At 39.0% G+C, this 20588-nt stretch overlaps 1 protein-coding gene across 4 annotated transcripts in view; it reads left to right on the forward strand.

The window, feature by feature from the left end:
• Window positions 1-20588, forward strand: part of PIK3CB (phosphatidylinositol-4,5-bisphosphate 3-kinase catalytic subunit beta) — a 209748-nt gene that overhangs the window by 37684 nt on the left and 151476 nt on the right. Inside the window, exon 1 of one of the 4 annotated variants that reach the window (XM_049870197.1) lies at window positions 4958-5207. The exons of the other annotated variants lie outside the window; for them this stretch is intronic. The gene's annotated coding sequence lies outside the window, so the exon portion shown is untranslated. Of the gene's footprint in view, window positions 1-4957; window positions 5208-20588 lie in introns of those variants that run through there. 4 annotated transcript variants of the gene reach the window in all.

Raw genomic sequence — 20588 nt, forward strand, 5'->3', positions numbered from 1 at the left:
TGGGCAGTCATATATTCTACTAGGCAGGGAGTGACATCTTGAAGAGGAATGGTTTTTTTGCATTCATCATCAAAAAGAACATTTCAAGATCTATCCTGAAGTATGTTGCTGTCAGTGATAGGATAATATCTGTGTGCCTACAAAGAAGACCAGTTAATACGAGTATTATTGAAATTTACGCGCCAGCCACTAAGGCCAAAGATGAAGAAATTGAAGATTTTTATCAGTGTCTGCAGTCTGAAATTGATCGAACACACAATCGGGATGAATTGGTAATTACTGGTGATTGGAATGTGAAAATTGGAAACAAAGAAGAAGGATTGGTAGTTGGAAAATATGACCTTGGTGATAGAAACCATGCCGGAGATCGAATGATAGAATTTTGCAAGACCAACGACATCTTCGTTGCAAATACCTTTCTTTCACCGACGTAAACGGCGGCTATACACAGGGACCTCACCAGACAGAATACACAGGAGTCAAAACGACTACGTCTGTGGAAGGAGACCATGGAAAAGCTCAATATCCTCAGAACAAGGCCAGGGGCTGACTGCGGAACAGACCATCAATTGCTTATATGCAAGTTCAGGTTGAAACTGAAGAAAATCAGAGCAAGCCTGCGAGAGCCAAAATAGAACCTTGGGTATATCCCACCTTTGATCTGCTTCTGTAAGATTAACCAAAAAAATTCCAAACCAGTTGCTGGGAGTCAGTTCCAACTCATGGCTATCCTATGCGTTTCAGAGTAGACCTGTACTCCATAAGGTTTTCATGGCTGTCCCCTTTCAGAAGCAGACTGCCAGGCCTTTCTTCTGAGGTGCCCCTGAGTGTGTTCAAACCACTATTTTGATTAGTAGCCCAGTACTTAAATTGTTTGTGCCACCCAAGTACTCCTGTAAGATTACAGCCGTTGAAAACCCTATGGAGTACAGTTCTACTCTGACACACATGGGATCACCACGACTTGGAATCAACACTACAGCAATGAGTTTGAGGTTTTTTGTTTTTGTTTTCTTTTTTGGTTTTGAGCAGTGGAATGTTTAAGTACATTTACTTAAAAACTGTTTGTCGTAGATTGTTTTCTAGTAGTTTTAGAAGCATCACGAATCATGCTGTACTACAGGGTCTTGACTTGATGGAAGTGTCTTCTAGTTAAATTTTAGTGAGAGATTATCACAAGAATTAAAATTCTGGGACCTTAAAGAGAAATCATAAGAGTGCTTTGTCAGAAATGTATGATTACTGTGTCTATGTAACTTCGCTATGATATACTAAACAGCTTTTCTTGGTTCAGAAGAAGCCATGGTTTTTGATTATTAGACATAAATAACTATAATATTCTCCGAAGATTGGACAAAATGGTTAAATGAGTTTGAATTTTTTTTATTGTGCTTTAAGTGAACATTTACAGCTGAAATTAATTTCTCATACCAAAAATTTATACACATATTATTATGTGACATTCGTTTCAGTCCTTGTGTGACAGCACACTCCCCCTTTCCACCCGGAGTTGCCTGTGTCCGTCCAACCAGCTCCTGTCCCTTCCTGCCTTCTCAGCCTGCCTTTGGACAGGAACTGCCCATTTGTTCTCATGTATCTGCTTGTACTAAGAAGCACACTCTTTACAATATTATTTTATGTTTTATAGTCCAGTCTAATCTTTGTCTGAACAGTTGGCTTCAGAAATGGTTTTAGTTCTGGGTTAACCTCAGAGATTGGGAATTTTATAAGGAACTGGAGAAATTTCCATCTTTGTGTAACGATGCATTGACTGTGTAAAAGGTGGGAAAAGATGTTTCCAATTCAGATGGATGATAGACCAATAAAAGATATTGAAGGAAAAAAATGTTGATGGGATTCCAGCTCCTGCAGAAAGATTTTTGAAGCTTTGTGACTTCCTTGGAATAGTTATTAAAACCAGACCCGTTGCCGTCGAGTCGATTCCAGCTCTAAATTTTGAAGTAGATCGTTTTTGTTGTCTTCAATATTATAATTATACATTTCCTTGGTAAATGACGTTTTAATTTTAAAAAGTTCAGAAGCTTCTTATCATTTTACATGAAAACTATGGATAAATAGAGTGGTATAGTTTAAACTTGCCTTCCAGTTTTTACTAGTTTTTTTCTTCCTCCAGTTCTTTATCATTCTTTGCCTCAGGGTTCTTTTTCTTTAATATGAATTAGATATTTGTGCAATTAGAAAAAATGTTCATAAAGATTATATTGTTGAGTGCCTACTGTTTCTGGTCCTTTGATAATGTGATGTGATTTTGCTTTTACTCAGAAAATTACTGTGGTCAGGTTGTCATATTGTCTACTATAGGCAGTAAGATATCGTGAAAGAAATTCTGGCTGCATAGCATGACCTTTCAAAACTGTTTTCTTTGCTGTAAGCATCTCATTTAGCCTTTTGGCTGCCACATGACAGAGGAAGTACTAACATAAAAAACATAAAGGGTGATATAAATGGCTGCCTTGTTGATCTCAGGACAGTTTTCTAGTATAAAAACATGTTAAGCAGTCACATATGTTATTAAGAATCATAGTTTTGTTTATGTGGAGAATTACTAGTTTTGTGCATAATACATAGACTACATTTTAAGTGTAATTTTATAAAATGTGCAGTGTTTCAAATCTAAAATAGATAATCACTTATGTTATTCCTTTTTTTTTAAATAGCAAAAATATATGTAATTTTATTTCTACTCTGCTTACATGTGAATACCTAATTCACCAAGAGTAAAGTGGTTCAATAATGGACAAGACTTTTTATTTATTTTTTTACTGACCACTGTCTTGAACAATGATCATGAAAGACTTGAAACTTTCAGATGGCTGACTAATGTGTTCTTCAGAATTAGGCTTCATCCTTTGAATATATATACTGAAGGCTCTAGAAAAAACATTACTTCATGCAATCTGGGAGATTGTTTTCAACATTCAGGTCTCCAGAAATTTCAAAGTGTTTTCACCTAGGTAGAATGCCCTGAGTTGAAAGAACATAGATGTTTGACCAGCAGTTCACTTAGATTCCATGATGCTTTGATAAGTCATATGTGAGGATTTGCTAACTGCCTGGGACACTGTAGATAGTGTCATATGTGATTCTGGATTGGAGGAATAAGGCAAAATTATCTCCAAGGTCCCTTCCAGTTCTAACACCAACAGTGAAATACAAGAGTTGTTTTTATAAATTTTATAAATTTTGTCTTTGAGTGGTTTTAGTGCCAAATCTAAGCAGATTTGGCTCATCACTTGTAAAAAGTGACAATATATTTGGAAATGCAAATATGCTTCAATAAAATACACTCTGTTGTCATCAAGGTAGAAGCTTGATGCCAAAGGCTTAATTATAGAGTTTCATCAACTTGAGTTTTTCACATATTTTTATTTTTTTTTTTGCTACTCTCTGAAACGGCATAATAATCAATAACACAACGCTTTAGTGAAAAGATAAAATTTCTGCCAAGAATATGGGAAAATAGAAGATGTATCAGAAACAAGTATCTGAGTTGATAGTAATTTCTGAAACTTTATGCAGACATTCAACCAGTAGGAGCAGAGAATAATTTTTGCCCTTATATTCCTAAAATTATTATTATTTTTTAAAACCTGGGTTATGTTCAGGACCAATAGACTCAGCAGAAGGAGCTCCTGTGGCTCAATGGTTAGTAGCTCAGCTGCTAACCCAAAGGATAGTGGCTGGAACCCACCCAGCTCCTTCGGAGAAAAGACCTGGCAATCTTCTCCTTTAAAGATTATAAAAAAAAAAAAAACCAACCCATTGCTGTTGAGTTGATTCTGACTCATAATGAGCCTGTAGGACAGAGTAGAACTGCCTTATTGAGTTTCAAGGATGTAATCTTTTTTTTTTTTTTTTACTTTTCCTTGAGGTGAAAGTTTACAAGCTCAAGTTAATTTCTCATACAAAAATTTATGCACATATTGTTATGTGACCCTAGTTGCTATCCCTATAACGGGATAGCACATTCCCCATTTCTACACTGGATTTCCCGTGTCCATTCAACCAGCTCCCATCCTTTTCTGCCTTCTCATCTCACCTCCAGACAGGAGCTGCCCATTTAGTCTCATGTATCTCCTTGAACTAAGAAGTACCCTCTTCATGAGTATTCTGTTTTATAGGCAAGTCTAATCTTTGTCTAAAGAGTTGGTTTTGGGGGTGGTTTTAGGTCCATGTTAACAGAGATTCTGGGGCACATGTCTTCTGGGGCTCCACTGACCATTAAGTCTGGTCTTCTTACGTGAATTTGAGTTCTGCACCCCGCTTTTTTCCTCCATCAGGGACTCGGTTTTATTCCTTGTCAGGGCGGTTATTGGTGGTAGCCAGGCACCATCTAGTTCTTCTGGTCTCGGGCTGACAGAGTCTCCGGTTTGTGTGGCCCTTTCTGTCTCTTGGGCTTATATTTTCCTTGTGTCTTCGATGTTCCTTATTCTCCTTTGCTTGAGGTTGTTTAGGACCAATCGATGCATCTGAGTTTGCCACGTGCTAGCTTTTAAGACCCCAGACGCCACTCACGAAAGTAGGATGCAGGACATTTTCTTAATAAACTTTGTTGTGCCATTTGACCTGGATGTCTCCTGAAACCATGGTCCCCAGACCCCTGCACCGCCTACTCCGTCCCTCAAACTGTGTGGTTGAGTTCAGGAAACTTCTTAGCTTTTGCTTTAGTCAAGTTGTGCTGACTTCCCCTGTGTTCTGTGTTGTCCTTCCCTTTGCCTGAGATAATTCTTGTCAACCATCTAGTTAGTGAATTCCCCTCTCCCTCCCTCCCCACCCATAAGGAATGTTTTCTTATGTGTTGAAACCTTTTCTTAAGTTCTTATAAATAGTGGTCTCATACAATATTTGTCGTTTTGCAACTAATTTCACTCAGCATAATGCCTTCTGGATTCATCATTGTTCTTTATCAATGCGTACTATTCCATTGTGTGAATATACCATAATTTGTTTATCCGTTCGTCTGTTGATGGGCACCTGGGTTGTTTTCATCTTTTTGCTATTGTGAATACTGCTGCAGTGAACATGAGTGTACATATATCCATTCATGTCAGGCTCTTATTTCTCTAGGATATATTCCAAGGAGTGGGATTCATATATCATATGGTACGTCTGTTTCTAGCTTTTTGAGGAAGCGTCAAATTGATTTCCAAAATGGTTGTACCATTTTACATTCCTACCAGCAGTGGGTAAGTGTTCCATTGTCTCCACAACGTCTCTGACATCTATTATTTTGTGTTTTTTGGATTATTGCTAGCCTTGTTGGGGTGAGATAGTATCTCATTGTGGTTTTCATTTGTGTTTCTCTCTTTTTTTAATGGCTAATGATCCTGAGCATTTCCTCATGTATCTGTTACCTTTCTGAATGTTGTCTTTGGTGGAGAGTCTGTTCATATCCTTTGCCCATTTTTTAATTGGGTTATTTCTCTTTTTGTTGTTGAGGTGTTCCAGTATATTGTAGATTTTAGAGATTAGACCCTGATCGGCTGTTGTAGGCAAAAAATTTTTTCCAGACTATAGGTTGCCTTTTTACTCTTTTTTTTGTTTTTTGTAATTTTTATTGGGCTTTAAGTGAAAGTTTACAAATCAAGTCAGTCTCTCACACAAAAATTTATATACACCTTGCTACATACTCCCAATTACTCTCCCCCTAATGAGACAGCCCACACTCTCCCTCCACTCTCTCTTTTCGTGTCCATTTCACCAGCTTCTAACCCCCCCTACCCTCTCAACTCCCTTCCAGGCAGTATATACCAACATAGTCTCAAGTGTCCACCTCATCAAGAAGCTCACTCCTCACTAGCATCCCTCTCCAACGCACTGTCCAGTACAGATCCATGTCTGCAGAGTTGGCTTTGGGAATGGTTCCTGTCCTGGGCCAACAGAAGGTCTGGGGCCATGACCACTGGGGTCCTTCTAGTCAGACCATTAAGTCTGGTCTTTTTATGAGAATTGGGTCTTCTGCATCCCACTGCTCTCCTGCTCCCTCAGGGGTTCTCTGTTATGTTCCCCGTCAGGGTAGTCATCACTTACAGCTGGGCACCATCTAGTTCTTCTGGTCTCAGGATGATGTAGTCTCTGGTTCATTTGGCCCTTTCTGTCTCTTGGGCTCGTAATTACTTTGTGTCCTTGGTGCTCTTCATTCTCCTTTGATACAGGTGGGTTGATGCACCTTAGATGGCCGCTTGCTAGTGTTTGAGACCCCAGGCGCCACTCTTCAAAGTGGGATGCAGAGTGTTTTCTTTACAGATTTTATTATGCCAATTGACTTAGATGTCCCCTGAAACCATGGTCCCCAAACCCCTGCCCCTGCTACGGTGGCCTTCAAAGTGTTCAGTTTCTTCAGGAAACTTTGCTTTTGGTTTAGTCCAATTGTGCTGACCTCCCCTGTATTGTGTGTTGTCTTTCCCTTCACTGAAAGTAGTTCTTATCTACTATCTAATTAGTGAATACTCCTCTCCCACCCTCGTTCCCTCCCCCTACTCGTAACCACAAAAGAATGTTTTCTTCTCAGTTTAAACTGTTTCTCAAGTTCTTGTAATAGTGGTCTTATACAATATTTCTCCTTTTACAACTGACTAATTTCACTCGGCATAATGCCTTCCAGGTCCCTCCGAATTATGAAATGCTTCACAGATTCCTCACTGTTTTTGATTGATGGGTAGTATTCCATTGTGTGAATATACCATAATTTATTTATCCATTCATCTGTTGATGGGCATCTTGGTTGCTTCCATCTTTTTGCTATTGTAAACAGTGCTGCAGTAAACATGGGTGTGCACATATCTGTTCATGTAAAGGCTCTTATTTCTCTAGGATATATTCCGAGGAGTAGGATTGCTAGATCATATGGTAGTTCTATTTCTAGCTTTTTAAGGAAGCACCAAATAGATTTCCAAAGTGGTTGTACCATTTTACATTCCTGCCAACGGTGTATAAGTGTTCCAATCTCTCCACAGCCTCTCCTGCATTTCTTATTTTGTGTTTTTTGGATTAATGCCAGTATTGTTGGAGTGAGATGAAATCTCATTGTAGTTTTGATCTGCATTTCTCTAATGGCTAATGATCGTGAATATTTCCTTGTGTATCTGTTAGCTGCCTGAATGTCTTCTTTAGTGAAGTGTCTGTTCATATCTTTTGTGCATTTTTTAATTGTTTTTTTTGTCTTTTTGTAGTTGAGTTTTTGCAGTATCATGTAGATTTCAGAGATCAGATGCTGATCAGAATTGTCACATCTAAAAACTTTTTCCCAGACTGTAGGTAGTCTTTTTCCTCTTTTGGTGAAGTCTTTGGATGAGCATAGGTGTTTGATTTTTAGGAGCTCCCAGTTATCTAGTTTTTCGTCTGCATTCTTGATAATGTTTTCTGTACTGCTTATGCCATGTATTAGGGCTCCTAACGTTGTCCCTACTTTTTCTTCCATGATCTTTATAATTTTACATTTTATATTTAGGTCTTTGATCCATTTTGAGCTCATTTTTGTGCATGGAGTGAGGTATGGGTCTTTTTTCATTGTTTTGTAGATGCATATTTAGTTATCCCAGCACCATTTGTTAAAGAGACTGTCTTTTCCCCATTTAACAGACTTTGAGTCTTTGTCAAATATCAGCTGCTCATATGTGGATGGATTTAGGTCTATATTCTCAATTCTGTTCCATTGGTCTATGTATCTGTTACTGTACCAGTACCAGTCTGTTTTGACTACTGTGGTGTTATAACAGGTTCTAAAATCAGGTAAAATAAGGCCTCCCACTTTGTTCTTCTTTTTCAGTAATGCCTTATTTATCTGGGGCCTCTTTCCCTTCCATATGAAGTTGGTGATTTGTTTCTCCACCTCATTAAAGAATGTCATTGGGATTTGGATTGGAATTGCATTAAATGTATAGATCGCTTTTGGTAGAATAGACATTTTTATAATGTTAAGTGGTCCTATCCATGAGCAAGGTATGTTTTTCCACTTACGTAGGTCTCTTGGTTTTTTGCAGAAGTGTACTATAGTTTTCTTTGTATAAGTCTTTTACATCTCTGGTAAGATTTATTCCTAAGTATTTTATCTTCTTGGGGGCTACTGTAAATGGCATTGATTTGGTGATTTCCTCTTCGATGTTCTTTTTGTTGGTGTAGAGGAATCCAACTGGTTTTACCATGTATCCCGATACTCAGCTGAACTGTTCTAGATGTCATCTGCAAATAGAGATAGTTTTACTTCTTCCTTGCCAATCTGGATGCCCTTTATTTCTTTATCTAGCCTAATTGCTCTGGCTAGGCCCTTCAACACAATGTTGAATAAGAGCGGTGATGAGGGCATCCTTGTCTGGTTCCCGATCGCAATAGGAGTGCTTTCAGGCTTTCTCCATTTAGGGTGATGTTGGCAGTTGGCTTTGTATAAATGCCCTTCATTATGTTGAGAAATTTTCCTTCTATTCCTATTTTGCTGAGAGTTTTTATCAAGAAGGGGTGTTGAACTTTGTCAGATGCCTTTTCTGCATCATTTGATAAAATCATGTGATTCTTTTGTATTATTTATGTGGTGAATTACGTTAATAGTTTTTCTAGTTGAACCGTCCCTGCATACCTGGTATGAACCCCACTTGGTCATGGTGAATTATTTTTTTGATATGTTTTTGAATTCTATTGGCTAGAATTTTGTTGAGGATTTTTGCATCTACATTCATGAGGGATATAGGTCTATAATTTTCTTTTTTTGTGGTGTCTTTACCTGGTTTTGCTATCAGGGATATGGTGGCTTCATAGAATGAGTTTGGTAGTGTTCTGTCCTTTTCTTTGCTCTGAAATATCTTTGGTAGTAGTGGTGTTAACTCTTCTCCGAAAGTTTCTTAGAACTCCGCAGTGAAGCTGTCCAGACCAGGGCTTTTTTTGTTGGGAGTTTTTTGATTAGCTTTTCAGTCTCTTCTTTTGTTACGCGTCCATTTAGTTGTTCTACCTCTGTTTGTGTTAGTTTAGGTAGGTAGTGTGTTTCTAGGAATTCATCCATTTCTTCTAGGTTTTCAAATTTGTTAGAGTATACTTTTTCATAGTAATCTGATACGATTGTTTTAATTTCAGTTTGGTCTGTTGTAGTATCGCCCATCTCATTTCTTATTCGGGTTATTTGCTTCCTCTCCTGTTTTTCTTTTGTCAGGTTGACCTGTGGTTTATCAATTTTGTTGATTTTTTTCGAAAAACCAGCTTATGGTCTTGTTAATTCTTTCATTTGTTTTTCTGTTTTCTGTTGCATTTAGTTCAGCTCTAATTTTTATTATTTGTTTTCTTCTGGTGCCTGTGGGTTTCTTTTGTTTTTCTCCTTCTGTTTGTTCAAGTTGTAGGAATAATTCTTTGATTTTGGCCCTTTCTTTCTGGATGTGCGCATTTATTGATATAAATTGGCCTCTGAGCACCATTTTTGCTGTGTCCCAAAGGTTCTGGTAGAAAGTGTTTTCATTCTCATTGGATTCTCTGAATTTCTTTATTCCATCCTTAATGTTTTCTATATTCCAGTCCTTTGTGGGCAGGGTATTGTTCAGTTTCCAAGTGTTTGATTTCTTTTCCCTGCTTTTCCTCTCACTGATTTCCACTTTTATGGTCTTATGGTCAGAGAAGATGCTTTGTAATATTTCAGTGCTTTGGATTCTGCTAAGGCTTGCTTTATGACCTAATATGTGGTCTATTCTAGAGAATGTTCCATGTGCATTAGAAAAGAAAGTATAGTTGGTTGCTGTTGGGTGGAGTGTTCTGTATATGTCTACGAGGTCAAGTTGGTTGACTCTGGCATTTAGATCTTCTGTGTCTTTATTGACCTTCTTTCTGGATGTCCTGTCTTTCACCAAAAGTGGTGTGTTGAAGTCTCCTACTATTATAGTGGAGCTGTCTATCTCACTTTTCAATGCTGATAGAGTTTATGTGTCCTGCAGCCCTGTCATTGGGTGCATAAATATTTAATATGGTTATATTTTCTTGTTATATTGTCCCTTTAATCATTATATAGTGTCCTTCCTTATCCTTTCTGATGGATTTAACTTTAAAGTCTATTTTGTCAGAAATTATAATTGCCACTCCTGCTCTTTTTTGATTGTTGTTTGCTTGAGATATTTTTTTCCATCCTTAGAGATTTTGTTTGTTTGTGTCTCTAAGTCTAAGGTGTGTCTATTGTAGGCAGCATATAGATGGATCTTGTTTTTTAATCCATTCTGCCACTCTCTGTCTCTTTATTGGTACATTTAGTCCATTTACATTCAAGGTAATTATAGACAGGTATGAACTTAGTGCTATCATTTTGATGTCTTTTTTTGTGTGTTGTTGACATTTTCTTTTTCTCACTTAATTTTTTTGTGCTGAGTAGATTATCTTTGTATGTTGTCATTTCCTCATATTTGTTGTTGTTGATTTTTTTTGTCTGCTGAGTCGCTATTTTTTTCTTGTATTTTATTTTGATGAGTAGGATAGTTTGTCTCCTTTGTGCTTAGCTTATTATTTACCCCTGTTTTTCTAAGTTTAAACCTAACTTTTATTTCTTTGTATTGCTCTATCTCCCTCTCCATACGGAAGGTGTATGATTACATTTCTTACTCCCTTTTTATTATTCTAGTGTTGTCTTCTTTTATATAACATCGCTGTTACCCTGTTTTGAGCTTTTTTTTTGGATTTCCTTGTCTGGGTTGACTTCTGGTTGCTCTGACAAGTGTTCTGGTCTGGGTTGATACCTGATATTATTGGTTTTCTAACCGAAGAACTCCCTTTAGTATTTCTTGTAGTTTTGGTTTGGTTTTTACAAGTTCCCACAACTTGTGTTTATCTGGAAATGTCTTAATTTCACCTTCATATTTAAGAGATGGCTTTGCTGGGTATATGATTCTTGGCTCGCAGTTTTTCTCCTTCAATTTTTTAAATATGTCATCCCATTGCCTTCTTGCCTGCTTGGTTTCTGCCGAGTAGTCTAGCTTATTCTTATTGGCTCTCCTTTGTAGGTGACTTTTCGTTTATCCCTTGCTGCTCTTTTAATTCTCTCTTTATCTTTGGTTTTGGCAAGTTTGATTATAGTATGTCTTGGTGACTTTCTTTTAAGATCTACCTTATGTGGAGTTCGATGAGCATCTTGCATAGATATCTTCTCATCTTTCACGATATCAGGGAAGTTTTCTGCCAACAGTTGTCTCTGTATTTTGTTGTCCATCCCTGTTCTGGTACTCCAGTCACTCGTAGGTTATTTCTCTTGATAGAGTCCCACATGATTCTTAAGTTTTCTTCATTTTTTTAAACTCTTTTATCTGATTTTTTTTTCAAATATATTAGTGCTAAGTGATTTATCTTTGACTTCCAAAATTCTAACTTCTACTTGCTCAGTTCTGCTCCTCTGACTTTTTATTGAGTTGTCTATTTCTGTAATTTTATTGTTAGTCTTCTGAATTTCTGATTGCTGTCTGTCTATGGATTTTTCCAGCTTACTAAACTTTTTGTTATGTTCCTGAATAATCTTTCTTATTTCTTCGTTTACTTTATCTGTGTGTTCCTTGGCTTGTTCTGCGTATTGTCTCATTTCCTTCCTGATGTCTTGAAGGGTTCTGTATGTTAAACTTTTGTATTCTGGCTCTGGTAATTCCAGGAATGCACTTTCATCTAGAAGATCCCTGGTTTCTTTGTTTTGAGAGTCTGTTGAGGTGATCATGGTCTGTTTCTTTATGTGACTTGCTATGGACTGTTGTCTTCGAGTCATGTATAAGTTACTGTATTAGTTTATGCTTACTTACTGTGTCGTAGCTTCTTGCTTTGTTTTGTTTTGGTATACCTGTATGGGTTGCTCAAGTGAGCTAGCTTGATTATTTTCGCCTTTGGAGCTCTGACATCCTGTCCCCAGCTGGCTAGAGCTGTTATTAGGTATATCAGTAGGAGTGTCCATTCAGTTTTCTTATATGAATTCAGCTCAGGTGTCCAGGTAGCTGATCATCAAGTTTGTGGTACAGGCTCTGTCCTGCAGTCTTAGAGGGGTAGGGGTGATTGGTGTATATATTGGTGTCTGATTGCAGCAGGGGGTCACGCTCTGAACAAGGCAGGGGGCTGAGAACCGACCCTCGAGTGACCCTGAGGAAAGTGCGCCCCTGTTCCCTACAGCATGCAGGTCAGTGGGTTCTGCACAGGGACCATGGGCACCCAAAGTTTTTGGTTGTAAGGACTGGGAGGTACCAGTTATCTTTGGACCCCCGTCGCGGGTGGCTGCATGACCTGAGTGGAGCTACCAGTCCTTAGGTCCCTGGTGTGTGTTAGTGAGGATATTGTTTAATAGGCAAAGCAATGTCAAACATCAAACACCCACCTCTCCACCCCACAGCTGAAACAGTTGGAGTCTGCCAACAAGGGCCTATTCTCCCTAAATAAGCCCACATAGGTCTATGCAGAAGGGAAAAGTGCTCAAAGTTCACGGACGATTTATGCCTGGACAGGAGCTGCTTCTGTCCTGAGCTCCCCCAGATAGTGGATCTAGGAAATTATCTTTTCCCCCAAGTGCAAATTTTTTCCTTTCCTGAGGCTGGAAGGATGGCTCTAGGTGCTCAGCAGTTCCTATGTCAGACCCAGGAAATTCAGCTGCTGATGCTGTCTTGGGGGTGGGAGGGTGCGGTAAAATACACGTACGTACTTAGCTCTTGCCGAGAGCACGGTTCTTCTCAGGTTCTGGAGGTGCGAGTGGGCTGTGTGGCTGGCTGCTTCTTCCTGAGGAAGCTGCAGCCTAATGCTAGTACCAGCCCCACCACCGCCGCTGCTTCAGGAATGGTGCCTGAGGGCTCCCCACGATTCAGGTCCAGTAACTCCTCTCCACTTCTGAACGGTCTCTTCCTTCCTCTGGCCCTCAGTTCGTTTTCTAAGCTTGCCTTTGAAGCTCGGGGCTCCCATCTTGTCACAAATATACTAATTTCACTTGATTTTTTTGGGCCTTTGTTGTAAAGGGGGCTCACCGGTAGCATCTGTGTATTCCACCGTCTTGGCTCTGCCTCCTCACCTTTTTACTCTTTTGTGAAGTCTTTTGATGAGCATAAGTGTTTGATATTTAGGAGCTCGCCGTTATCTAGTTTCTCTTTTGGTGTTTGTGCATTGTTAGTCATATTTTGTATTCTGCTTCTGCCATGTACTAGGGTTCCTAGCATTGTTATTATGTTTTCTTCTATGATCCTTATTGTTTTACATTTTATATTCAGGTCTCTGATCCAGTTTGAGTTACTTTTTGTACGTGGTGTGAGGTATTGGGCTTGTTTCTTTTGTGTGTGTGTGCTTTAAGTGAAAGTATATAAATCAAGTAAGTCTTTCATACAAAAACTGAAATATACCTTGCTGTGTACTCCTAGTTGCTCTCCACCTATGGAGACAGCATAGTCCTCTTCTCTACCCTGTATTCCTCATGTCCATTCAGTCATCTCCAGTCCCCCTCTGCCTTCTCATCTCCCCTCTCCCCCAGACAGGAGCTGTCCACATAGTCTCATGTTTCTATTTGAGCCAAGAAACTCACTCCTCACCAGTATCATTTTCTGTCTTATAGTCCAGTCCAATCCCTGTCTGAAGAGTTGGCTTTGGGAATGCTTCCAGTCTTCGGCTAACAGAAGGTCCAGGGAGCATGACCTCCAGGGTCCTTCTAGTCTCAGTCAGACCATTAAGTCTGGTCTTTTTACAAGAATTTGAGGCCTGCATCCCACGGTTCACCTGCTCCATCAGGGATTCTGTATTGTGTTCCCTGTGAGGACAGCCATCAGTTGTAGCCGGGCAGCATCTAGTTCTTTTGATCTCAGGCTGATGTAGTCTTTGGTTTATGTGGCCCTTTCTGTGTCTTGGGCTCATAATTACATTGTGTGTTTGGTGTTCTTCATTCTCCTTTGCTCCAGGTGGGTTGACACCAATGGATGCATCTTAAATGGGCACTTGCTAATGTTTAAGACTCCAGATGCTGCTCTCCAAAGTGAGATGCAGAATGTTATCTTAATAGATTTTCTTATGTCAGTTGACCTAGATGTTCCCTGAAACCATGGTCTCAAGACCCTCGCCCCTGCTACTCAGGCCTTCGAAGTGTTCGGTTGTATTCAGGAAACTTCTTTGGTTTTGGTTTAGTCCAGTCACACTGATCTGCCCTGTATTGTGCGTTGTCTTTCCCTTTACCTAAAATAGTTCTCGTCTACTATCTAATTAGTGCATACCCTTCTCCCTCCCTCTCCACCCTGTAACCATCAAAGAATATTTAAGTTTTTCGAAGATGGATATCCAGTCATGCCAGCACCATTTATTAAAGAGACTCACTTTTCCTATTTAGTGGACTTTGGGCCTTTGTGAAATATAGGCTGCTCATAAAACCAAAAAACCCAGTGCCGTTGAGTTGATTCCAACTCATAGCGGCCCTATAGGACAGAGTAGAACTGCCCCCATAGAGTTTCCAAGGAGCACCTGGAGGATTCGAGCTGCCGACCTTTTGGTTAGCAGCCGTAGCACTTAACCACTATGCCACCAGGGTTTCTAGGCTACTAATAGGTGGATGAATTTATGTCTGGATTCTCAATTCTGTTCCATTGGTCTGTGTATCTGTTGCTGTACCACTACCAGGATGTTTTGACTACTGTGGCGGTATAAGAGGTTCTAAAATCAAGTAGTGTGAGCCATCCCACTTTGTCCTTCAGTAATGCTTGACTTATCTGGGACGTCTTTCCTTTCCATATGAAGTTGGTAATTTGTTTCTCCATTTTGTTGAAAAATATTGTTGGAATTTGGATTGGGATTGTATTGTATCTGTAGATCGCTTTGAGTAGAATTGACATTTTCACAATGTTGAGTCTTTCTATCTGTGATCCAGGTATATTTTTCCACTTATGTAGGTCTCTTTTGGTTTCTTGCAGTAGTGTCTTGTAGTTTTCTTTGTATAGGTCTTTTAAGTCTCTGGTTAGATTTATTCCTAAATATTTTATTTTCTTGGGAGCTATTGTAAATGATACTGTTTTGGTGATTTCCTCTTTGAAGTTCCTTTGTTGGTGTAGAGGAATCCAACTGATTTTTGTGTGTTTATTTTGTATTCTGAAACTGCTGAACTCTTCTTTTAGTTCCAGTAGTTTTCTTGTGGATTTTTTGGTGCTTTCTGTGAATAAGACCATATCATCCGCAAATGGGGATACATTTATTTCTTTCTCCCCAATTTGGTTGCCCTTTATTTCCTTTTCTAGCCTAATTGCTCTGGCTAGGACCTCCAGCTCAATGTTGAATAAGGGTGGTGATAAAAGGTGTTCTTGTCTGGTTCCTCTTCTTACTTAAGGGGAATGCTTTCAGACTCTCTCTGATTAGGATGATGTTGGCTATTGGCTTTGTTTAAATACCCTTTATTATGTTTAGTAATTTCCCTTCTATTCCTGTTTTGCTGAGAGTTTTTATCATGAATGGGTGCTGGGCTTCCTCACATGCCTTTTCTGCATCCATCGATAAGATCACATGGCCCTTATCTTTTGCTTTCTTTTCCTGATAGATTACATTGATTGTTTTTCTGGTGTTGGACCATCCCTGCATGCCTGGTATGAATCTCATTTGGTCATGATGAATTATTTTTTTTCTGTGTTGTTGAATTCTATTGGCTAGAATTTTGTTGAGGATTTTTATGTGTATGTTCATGAGGAATATTGGTCTGTAATTTTCTTTTTATGTAGTGTCCTACCTGGTTTTGGTATCAAGGTTATTCTGGATTTATAGAATGAGTTCAGGAGTATTCCATCCTTTTGTATGCTCTGGAATGCCTTTGCAATAGTGGTGTTACTCTTCTCTGAAAGTTTTGTGGAATTCTCCAGTGAAGCCATCAGGACCAGGGCTTTTTTTTGTTGGGAGTTTTTTTAATTACCTTTTCAATCTCATCTTTTGTTACAGGTTTATTTAGTTGTTCTACCTCTGTTTGTGTAGTTTAGCTTGTTTTCATTGTTAAGTGCCTTTGAGTTGGTTCCGACTCATAGTGGCCCTATGTACCACAGAAGGAAACACTGCCTGGTTTTGTGCCATGCTCACAGTTGTTGTTATGCTTGAGCCCACTGTTGCAGTTACTGTGTCCATCCATCTTGTTTAGGGTCTTCCTGTTTTATGCTGGCCCTGTGCTTTACCAAGCATAATGTCCTTCTCCATCCCTCATGACAACATGTCTAGAATATGTAAGACACAGTGTTGCCATTCTTGCTTCTAAGGAGCGTTCTGGTTGTACTTCTTCCAAGACATATTTGTTTGTTTTTTTGGTATATTCAGTGTTCTTTGCCAATACCTCGATTCAGAGGTGTCAATTCTTCTTCGTTCTTCCTTAGTCATTGTCCAGCTTTCACATGCATATGATGCAATTAAAAATACCATGGCTTGGCTCAGGCGCACCTTGGTCTTCAAGGTGACATCTTTGGTTTTCAACACTTTAAAGAGGTCCTTTGCAGCAGATTTGCCCAATGCGGTGCGTCTTCTGATTTCTTGGCTGCTGCTTCCGTGGGTGTTGATTGTAGATCCAAGTAAAATAAAATCCTTGACAACTTTGGTCTTTTCTCCGTTTATCATGATGTTGCTCGTTGGTCCAGTTGTGAGGATTTTTGTTATCTTTATGTTGAGGTGTAATACATACTGAAGGCTGTGGTTTTTGATCTTCATCAGTAAGTGGTTCAAATTCTCTTCACTTTGAGCAAGCAAGGCTGTGTCATCTGCATAACACAGGGTGTTAATGAGTCTTCCTCCAATCCAATGCTGATGCCCCATTCTTCTTTATATAGTCCAGCATACAGATTGAATAGGTATGGTGAAAGGATACAACCCTGACGCATACCTTTCCTGACTTTAAACCACGCAGTATCCCATTGTTCTGCCCGAACAACTGCCTTTTGATCTGTGTTTGGTTTCCTTCTGAGCACAATTAAGTTTTCTGGAATTCGCATTCTTCACAATGTTATCCATAATTTGTTATGATTAAAAGAGTCAAATGCATTTGCATAGTGAATAAAACACGGGTGAACATCCTTCTGGTAGTCTCTGCTTTCAGCCAGGGATCCATCCGACATCAGCAGTGGTTTCCCTGCTTTCATGTTCTTTTCTGAATCCAGTCTGAATTTCTTGCAGTTCCCTGTCAGTATACTGCTGCAGCCACTTTTGAATGATCTTCAGCAAAATTTTACTTGCATGTAATATTAATAATATTGTTTAATAATTTCTGCATTCGGTTGGATCACATTGCTAGGGAATCGGCATAAATATAGATCTCTTCCAGTTTGTTGGCCAGGTAGCTATCTTCCAAATTTCTTGACATAGACGAGAGTAAGCACTTCCAGCGCTGCATCCGTTTGTTGAAACATCTCAATTGATATTCCATCAATTTCCAGAACCTTGTTTTTTGCCAGTGCCTCCAGTGCAGCTTCGACTTCTTTCTTCACTACCATTGGTCCCTGATCATATGCTACTTCTTGAAATGGTTGAACTTCAGTTCTTGTTGGTATAATGACTGTGTATTCTTTCCGTTTTCTTTTGATGATTTCCTGTGTGGTTTAATATTTTCCCCACAGAATCCTTCAGTATGGCAACTCAAGGCTTGAATTTTTTCTTCAGTTCCTTCAGCTTGAGAAATGCCAAGCATGTTCTTCCCTTTTGGTTTTCTAACACCAGCTCTTTGCATATGCCAGTATAATACTTTACTTTGTCTTCTCGAGCCACCCTTTAAAATCTTCTGTTCACTTCTTTTATTTCATCCTTTCTTCCTTTAGCTTTAGCTTCTGGATGTTCAGGAGCAACTTTCAGAGTCTCTTCTGACATCCATTTTGGTCTTTTCTTTCTTTCCTGTCTTTTTAATAACCTCTTTCTTCATATGTGATGTCCTTCCACGACTAGTGTGATCTTTGATCACTAGTGTTCAACGTGTCAAATCTGTTTTTGAGATGGTCTCTAAATTCAGGTGACATATATTAAACGTGCTTTGGCTCTTACGGACTTGTTCTAATTTTCTTTAGTTTATACTTGAACTTGCATATGAGCAGTTCATGGTCTGTTCCACAGCTGGGCCCTGTTTTTCTTCTCACTGATGATATTGAGCTTTTCCATCATCTCTTTCCACAAATATAATTGATTTGGTTCCTGTGTATTCCACCTGGCAAGGTCCATGTATATGTTGGTGAAAAAAGGTATTTGCAGTGAAGAAGTCTTTGGTCTTGCAAAATTCTGTCATGCGATCCCTGGCATTATTTCTATCACCAATGCCATATTTTCCAACTGCTGATTTTCTTCTTCTTTGTTTCCAACTTTTGCATTCCAATCTCCAGTAATTATCGATGCATCCTGATTGCACATTTGATCAGTTTCAGACTACGGAAGCTTGTAAAGCCTTTAGTTTCTTTATCATTGGCCCTAGTGGTTGTTGTATAAATTTGAATAATAAAAAAATTAGTCGTATTAAATGGTGTTCCCTGTAGGCTCGTGGATATTATCCTACCACTGTCAGCGTAGTACTCCTGGATAGATCTCGAAATGTTCTTTTGCATGATGAATGCAACACCATTCCTCTTCAAGTTGTTGTTCCTGGCATAGTAGAACATGATTGTCTGATTCAAAGTGGCCAATACCAGTCCATCTGAGCTCACTGATGCCTAACTCCATTTCATTTTTAACGATTTCCAGTTTTCCTAGATTCATACTTTGTACATTCCATGTTCCAATTATTATTGGATGTTTGCAACTGTTTCTTCTCATTTTTGAGCTATGCCATATCAGCAAATGAAGGTCCCAAAAGCTTGGCTTCATCCACGTCATTAAGGTTGGCTCTGCTCTGTGGAGGCAGCTCTTCCCTCGTCATCTTTTCAGTGCCTTCCAACCTGTGGGACTCATCTTCCGGCACTATATCACGCAGTGTTCCACTACTACTTCTGAGGTTTTCACTGGCTAATTGTTTTCTGAAGTAGACGGCCGGGTCCTTTTTCCTAGTCTGTCTTAATCTGGAAGCTCAGCTGAAACCTGTCCAAGATGGGTGACGCTGCTGGTATCTGAATATCGGTGGCATAGATTCCAGCATCACAGCAACACGAAAGCCCCACAGTCCCGCAAACTGACAGACATGTGGAGGCTTAGCTATTAGTTTAGCTGGGTAGTCTGTTTCTAGGAATTTGTCCATTTCCTCTAGGTTTTCAAATTTGTTGGAGTACAGTTTTTCAGTCTTTTCTGTTATGATTCTTTTAATTTTAGTTGAGTCTGTTGTGGTATCTCCCATGTCATTTCTTATTCGGGTTATTTGCTTCCTTGCCTGTTTTTCTTTTGTCAGTTTGGCCAGCGGTTCATCAATTTTGTTGATCTTTTGAAAGAACCAGGTTTTGGCCTTGTTAACTCTTTCAATTGTTTTTCTGTGCTCTACTTCATTTATTTTTGCTGTAATTTTTATTATTCCCTTTCTTCTGGTGCCCATGGGCTTCTTTTGTTCTTCTCTTTCTGTTTGTTCAAATTGTAGGGTTAATGTTTTGATTTTGTTCCTTTCTTCTTTTTGGATGTGTGCATTTATTCCTATTAGTTGACCTTTGAGCCCTGCTTTTGCTGTGTCCCAAAGGTTCTGGTAGGATGTGTTTTCATTCTCATTCGATTCTGTGAATTTCTTTTTTCTTCCATTAATTTCTTCTATAACCCAGTAGTTTTTGAGCAAGTAGTTGTTCAGTTTCCATGTATTTGATTTTTTCCCTTGCTTTTTCTGTTACTGATTCCTACTTTTACAGCTCAATGGTCAGAAAAGATGCTTTGTAATATTTCGATGGTTTGGATCCTGTTAAGGCATGCTTTATGGCCTAATATGTGGTTTATTCTGGAGAATATTCCATGTGCGTTGGAAAAGAAAGTATACTTGGTTGCTGTTGGGTGGAGTGTTCTGTATATGTCGATAAGATCAAGGTGCTTGATTGTGGCATTTAGATCTTCTGTGTCTTTATTGAGCATCTTTCTGAATAACCTGTCCTTCGCTGAAAGTGGTGTGTTGAAGTCTCCTAATGTTATTGTGGAGCTGTCTGTTTCTGTTTTCAGTGCTGTTAGAGTTCGTTTTATGTATTTTGGAGCCCAGTCGTTGGTTGCATAAATACTTACTGGGGTTGTGTCCTTCTGGTGTATTGATCCTTTACTCATTATATAGTGTCCTTCTTTATCCTTTGTGGTAGATTTTGCTTTAAATCTAATTCTGAAATTTTGTTGTTAATCTTTTGGATTTCAGTTTGTTGTCTCTCTGTGGATTCTTGCAGTCTCTTAAATTTTTCATTATGCTCTTGTATAACATTTTTAAGTTGGCCTGTGCTGTGTCTGTGTGTTTTTTGGATTGGTCTGTGTTTTGCCTGATCTCCTTCCTGATTTCTTGAAGAGCTCTGTATATTAATCTTTTGAATTCTACCTCTGGTAATTCCAAGAATTTCTCTTCCTTCCGGATGTTTCTTGGTTCTTTGTTTTGGTCGCTTGCTGAAGCCATCATGGTCTGCCTCTCTGTGTGATTTGATATTAATGTTGTCTCTGAGCCATCAATAAGTTATTATATTTATTCCCTTTTTGCTTACTGTGTCCTAACTTCTTGTTTTGTTTTGATTCGATATGCTCAAATA

This window comes from Elephas maximus, chromosome 26, assembly GCF_024166365.1.
Source record: "Elephas maximus indicus isolate mEleMax1 chromosome 26, mEleMax1 primary haplotype, whole genome shotgun sequence".
Classification (NCBI taxonomy): Eukaryota; Metazoa; Chordata; class Mammalia; order Proboscidea; family Elephantidae; genus Elephas; species Elephas maximus.